Source organism: Monodelphis domestica, chromosome 7, assembly GCF_027887165.1.
Source record: "Monodelphis domestica isolate mMonDom1 chromosome 7, mMonDom1.pri, whole genome shotgun sequence".
Lineage (NCBI taxonomy): Eukaryota > Metazoa > Chordata > Mammalia > Didelphimorphia > Didelphidae > Monodelphis > Monodelphis domestica.
This window is the reverse complement of record NC_077233.1, coordinates 141,218,512-141,225,511: the sequence shown is the minus strand read 5'-3', so window position 1 is coordinate 141,225,511 and position 7,000 is coordinate 141,218,512.

Genomic DNA, 7,000 nt, shown 5'->3' with positions numbered 1-7,000 from the left:
AAAGCAGCAGGGAAAAGAGTTCCTCTGACATTTAAATGTGAGTGGTGGGAGATAAACATGTTAGCAAAATGAATTTGTTGATATTAAGGAAAGGTAAAGTTCAAATGTTAATTTATCCACATATATACTTCCTGTGGATGCCAAGACAAGTCCTTTTGTGACCGCTATGGCCTCTGACTCATTCTGCAGTGTTCAGAATACCTCCGATGGCTTCCTTGACCCCATCCAGTGAAGGGCAAATAGGTAGAGCTGAATTCCATCAAAAATGACTGGTGGCTAGGAAGTCACAAGTAAGAGGCTAAGTTTTCAAAGCAATCCTCCTTGCTTGGGAAGGAAGCCAAGCTAGATCCTTGAACATCGTATGTTCAATGTATCTCAAAGTTGGTTTGAGCCAGGGATCACAGATTCCAATTCATGAGAGGTCAGGAATCTCTTCTTCATTTAATAAATGGTCACCAAATCTTTATTTTAATTGCTCTAATGAGGAAAGTATCATTCCCTCCCAAAGCAATCCTTTTCACTTTTGAAAAGTCAATGAGTCAGTGAAGAAGCATTTATTAAGCACTGTGCTAAATAGAAAGTAAAGCAAAAATCAGCACAGTCTAATTAGAGAGTGAGTAGACAAACAACTATGTATAGATATGATGTGTACAAGAAAAATGGGGGGAAATCCCAGCAGGAAGTCACTACTATTAAAGGGGATTAGGAGATGCTTCTCCCAGTTAGCATTCATCATGGTTCCTCCTTTTCCCATGTTTCAATTTTTGAAATGAAGACATAACTCCCTTTGCCTCCTCAAATATTCTTCTGAAAGCTATCTTGTTTCTGAGAGACTACAGAAGTTATTTTCCTTTTAATTTTTCACTTGATTAGGGTATATCACCTATTTCTCTCCATCTTTTTCTTCCTTTCCTCCCTTTTATGAAGTCTCATATTTTGTGCTTAGGTCTCACTTAAAACATTCATTCATTTAGCTTCTGTTTGTTTTCTGATTGTATTTTCTTGTGATTTCTTTTAGAAAGAAATCTGTTGTTTTTTTGCTGACCTTGGTCTCTGGATTTGTTTAGCTTTATTGTTTTTCTCTGTACTGATATGTTTGCAAAGGAAATATTTTGTCTGTTTTCCTTCTAGGAATACTTTGAATTACCTCTTTTTAAAAATAAATGTCTCTCCTTTTTTATTATGAATGATTTTTGAGAGGTTTTCAGGGTATGTCAACTTGGGTTGCATGTTGAGTCTTCCTTTGATTTTCAAACACAGTATTCCATTCCTTCCTCCATCTTCTGCTAGTATAGAATTATCTTGTGTTATTCAAATTTCCTTTCCTTTATAGTTGAAGGTTTTTCTCTTAGTTGCTTGTAGGATTTGTTAATTTTTATTGAAATTGTTAAATTTAATCACTGTATGTTTTGGAGTTTGCAGAGTAAGTTTTGTTTGTATGAGAGTGGGGAGTCTTCTGAAAGGAATTCTGTGGATTTTTTTGATTGGCATGATATTTTCCATATTCATTCATTCCTGAAATTTTTTTTTGTATTTCTTGCATTATAGTGTTCAAATTTTTTATTATTCTTCAGTGAAGTTGTTTTTATGTTGTTTTTTTTTTAAGTTTTTTAAGTTGTTCTTATGCTTTGGAAATAAATCATTGTATTGATTCTAAGATAAAAGGTAAGCATTTAAAAAATAATATCAATATGCTTTGCTTGTGTAGATACCATGCTTTCTTTTAATGTTATTATATTTGTATTTTGAATCAGTTATTATTTTTTGTGTCTTTGGTAAGATTTGCCACCATGGATTCAAGCCTTTCTATTCTGACTATTATTTCTGCTCTTTAGGCCATAAATTCTGCTTTTATAATTTAAACCATTGAAAAATATTCTGCTGAGGTGTAACAAGTTCTTAAAAAAACAAAAGAAAACTTTACCTTCCAACTTAGAATCAATACTGTGTATTGGTGTCAAGGCAGAAGAATGGCAAGGGCTAGGCAATCAGGGTTAAGTAACCTTCCTAAGGTCACACAGCTAGAAAGTATCTGAAGTCAGATTTGAACCCAGATCTTCCAGACTCCAGGCCTGGTGCTCTATCCACTATACTCCTAGTTCCTCCTATAATAGGTGCTTAATAAATTCTTGTTGATTGATTGATTGATTGATTCCTTCCACCTGACCATTTATCCTTGTTTCTGCTGGTAAAGTTCGAATCTTATAGTCACTAGAAGGAGCTGTTATTACCCAGAAAAAAAACAGATTCCTGGCATTTTCCAACACTGCTCTGTAAGGAACATCTTTTATTAATTTTAAAGAGCTCTATGCTGGCTACAATTATACCCAAAGCCTGAAAGATGAGGTAGGTAAGTTCAAATCCAGGCTCAATACACTCTACTACATACTCCTGGACAAGTCTCTTAACCTCTGCCTCAAATTCCTCAACTGAAGAAATGGGGATAATAGCAGTACCTACCTCACAGTGTTATTGTGAGGATCAAGTGAAGTAATATTTGTAAATTGTTTAGCATAGTGCCTAGAGCATAGTAGATGCTATATATTTATTCCCTCTCCCTTTCCTTCTATCTTCTCTCTCTCAAAGTTTCCTGTGAGCTGAATCCAGACATCATTTCCCCACTTCCTATTCTTTCTAGGTAGAAATCATAGACACATTCTGAATGCAAGGAATTTTTGATGAGTCCCCAATTCATGGATCTTCCATGTATGACCAGATCTCTATGTTAAGTTTCATGACTAATACAGCCTGGTCTGACCAGTCAAGATCTGTCCCCCTAATTCTAGAATTATTGGGAACCTTGAATAAATAAGAGGCCATCTCGTCCAACCTTTTTCATTTAAGGAAGGGGATATTGAGGACCAGAGAACAAAGGATTCATGCATTGAGTTAGGGACAGAACCATGATGAAAACTTAGGCTTCCCAATGCCCAGTCTATATTTATGGGAAGCCTTTCCTGATTTCTCCTAATTGTTAGTGACTCTCTTGTGCCTCAAATTTTCTTGTATGTACTTTTTACATATACATGTTGTATCTCCTTGTAGACTACAATCTCCTTGAGAGCAAGGACTATATTGCATTTTAATCTTGCTATCCACACTAACTCGAATAACGCCTGGTACAAACTCTGTATATACTACACATAGAATAGCCTGCTAAAACAAATGCTTGTTGCATAATTTGGATACTTCATGCTTGGTCTTTCATCCATACAGTCAAGTTGGAAGGGAAAAGTAAATAAGGAAAATATTCAAATGTACATTCTATAGGTGACCAATTCACTAAATACTAGAATATATGTTCTTTAGGGTAAGGACTATGTCTCAAGTATAATTTATTTTTTCTATATGGAAGGTGCTTAATAAATATTTTTGGAATAATAGCTTAATTAAATTGTTCTAATCTCTACTTGACTTTGACTGTATAAATAGAGGGAACAACGATTTTATTGAAATAGAGAACTTCCAAAGGAGGAAATTCCATCTGCTAGAGCAGGTTGATACCTTCTCTGCAACTTTACATCTTAAGAGTTGCTTGGAAAACTGAGAAGCTAAGTGAGTGGTCTGAGGTGACAAGGGCATTCTGTGTCAGAAGTATCCAGGTCCTGGGCTCAAGATAAGTTCTTTATTCACTATATTATGCTACTTTTCTATGTAGACAAAGCCTAAATGGGCATTTTCAGGATAATAAGGGGGGGGAAAGCCAAACTAATAAACTCTAAACTTTTCTGAGATATGCTTAGGTTCTCAACTAATGCTTTGGGAATCATTTATAATATTCTAGTCCATGAAGAATAATTATTTTTATGTTTAAGGAGAATAAAGAGGGAAGAGAGGACTCTACCCTGATTGTTTACAATCCTTTAATGGACAATTTATTTTAGTTAGGATTCTAGATTTTTTTCTCCTAAAAACTCAATTCTGACTTATTCTCAGGACTGACTATCCTCAGAGCCTTGGTTATATATGTAAGCTAGCCCTTTTGAATCTCTGTGATTTTTTCTTCTTTATTTTATTTCTTCCAGATTCCTTGCCTCTGGTGGCTTGACGTAATCTGGTAAATAACTTCAGTCATAGTCTTCCAGTTGAAGGATTTCCTGTCGGATCTGAAAGACAGTGGATATTTTAATGTTATCACTTTATTGCAAAATGGTATAGGACTCTTTATCAGATGACAATGGTGAATTGACCCAGTCATTCATCATGAGACCAGAACAAAAACCTGCTTTCTAAAACTCTTCCCTTCCTAAAACCACAAAGGCCTGTACAAATGTCAACATTATTTTCAACAAAGAGTATACTGGATTTTCTCCTGAGGCTATATGGGAGGCAAGTGGTCTCTAGAAAATTTCCTGGACTTTCCTTTTCCTCTTATAAAGCCTCAACTGCTATTTTCAGAGATAGTGAACAAAAATAAATAAAGGAGAAGTGGGTGGGGATCTTTGTAATTGTTCAATGTATGACTTGAGAATAATAGCTTGTTTTTCCTTGTCAAATTGTATTTTGCACTATGTGATATCTTCCCTTGGGAATTTTAATTAATTGACATTTGGTTTATCCATCTGTAAAATGGATCATAGGATTGTAAGTTTAGGTCTATAATGCACCACAATGGGCATTTAGTCCAACCATTTAACTTTTACAAATGAAGGATTTGAAGTTCAATACTGATTTGTCTAGGGTTGTCCAGTTAGTAAGTGCCAGAGGTGAAGTTTGAACCCAGATCCTCCATGCCAAGTCCTGTACTCTATCCTCTAAACTTAGCAGTGTTTTTACTATCTACCTCACAGGAGAAGAACGTGCTTTGTAAGCCTTAAAGCTTATGTGGAAATATGAGCTACTGTTTGCTGTTTGTAGGAGCAGCAATACTAGTAATAATACTAGTAGTAATGATAATAACATCATTCATATAACTCTTTAAGGCTTGCAAGTGCTTTGCATGCTATCTCATTTGATCCTTACAACAATCTGGGAAGGAGGATTATCATTGTGTCCATTTTACAAATGAGAAAACTTAGGCACAGAGTAATTAAATGACTTTCCCAGGGCCCCATGGTTAGTAAGTGTCTAAGGCTGGATTTGAACTCAAGCTTTTCTCAACTCCAAGTCCAGTGCTCTAGCCAGTTCAACACCTATTATGGTCATATTTTTTTTTCATATAGATTGGGCTATATGGGGGAAATAAAAAAAAAACAAAAACAAAATAGTCTAATCACCAAGGGAAGAATAGAGCCCTAGCTATCCATTGAGTTGGAGTTGAGAAAGGGGTAGTGAGTAATTCCTGGGAGGCCAGAAACTGGCGAGGAAGGTTTTATATAGGTACAGAAGCCTACCTAATTGGGGCAAAGAGTTGGAAGCTCTGTCTCAATTTAGAGTTCTACTAAATGTAACACACGCTTTCCTGAAGACAACTAAGCTTAGCACCTAGTTAGCAAGAAAAACGAGTGAAAATAGGAAACTAACATTCATCCATGAGCCACTGTACAGTAAGAAATTGCTTTCTTATTCAACTAAATTTGTCTTGATTTTTTCACGTATTATTTTCTACATCACAAATACCAAATTGATTCAAGGATCTGTTTTGTACTGCTTGATCTGGGAACCAGTCCTACTAATTACCACTGTAGGCACAGCTATATACAAGAGGCATCCTGTTGAGGAACCTGCATAGGGGAAAAGGACCATTCTTAGGCGAGGCTCAGAGGTGAGTGTGGAGCATCAAGATGGAGCTAGCTAGATTAGGTTAGGTCACTGGGAGCCACTCAGTTGCTGCTAGAGATTTCTTTTATGTTCTGTATCTTATTGTATCCATTCTGCATTTGTTTCCTTCTTTCTCCTTGTTAAGACATTATTTACATAATGGGAACATTGATTTCCTTAACCAATGCAGATCATAACTCCTCCATTCCTTACAAGGGCAATCTTTAGGGCCACTGTGGCTCTAAAATCCCACCTAGTGGAGAACCCTTAAGGCAGGTTCTGCTTGACTGGTCCTTAAAGGACAGAGATGGAGCCCATTCCCCAGATGTATACTGTAAGTTATTACAGCATGGCAAGATCTTTCAGAATTTGTATTCTGCCAATGTGGGTATTGGGAGTCAGGGGAAGCTTGTTAGTAAGCTCCTGTGTTGCCTACAATGCATGACAAAGAAGGAGAATGGAAACAGGGACAGATACCAGAGCTTAGTCACCTGGACAAAGTGGAAGCAGGAAGATGAGGAAGGAACAGGACTTTAAGTGAGAATCAAATCCTGCCTCACACACTTACCAATTGTGTCCCCTTGGGGAAGCTATTTAACATTCTCAGTTTCCTCATCTTTAAAATGGGGTTGCTGGGTTAGAGGATAGAACACTGGACCTAGAATTAGAAAGACCAAAATTCAGATCTAGCCTCAGACACTTTCTAGCTGTGTGTGTTGGGCAAGTCACTTAAGAGTTTTCTGTCTCAGTTTCCCTGCCTATAAAATATGGATAGTAATAGCAAGTACTTCCCATAGTTGTTGAAAGAATCAAATGAAACAATAGTTATAAAGTATTTAGTACTGTGTCTGCCACATAGTTAGATGCTTTATAATTTAGTTTTCCCTTCCTTTCCCTACTATACAGGATTGTAAGGGCAACCAACTTAGAGTACTATGGGTAAGATATTTTACAAATGTTAAAATGCTTTACATATTATCTATTTTTGTTATAATGCAAGGTGTACGGAGAACATCAGGCTGGATTTATTACTCAAGAGTTACTTGATGGGGGCAGCTAGGTGGCTCAGTGGATTGAAAGCCAGGTCTACAAATGGGAGGTCCTGGGTTCAAATCAGGCCTTAGATATTTCTTAGCTGTATAGGTGAGTCATTTCACCCTTGTTGCTTAGCTCTTGCCACTCTTCTGCCTTGGAACCAATACTCAATATTGGTTCAAGATGGAAGTTTAGGAGGTTTAAAGAAAAGAATTAATTAAGACTAATGGTTTCATAATTCTGAGCTAATAAATCTAGAAAGAAG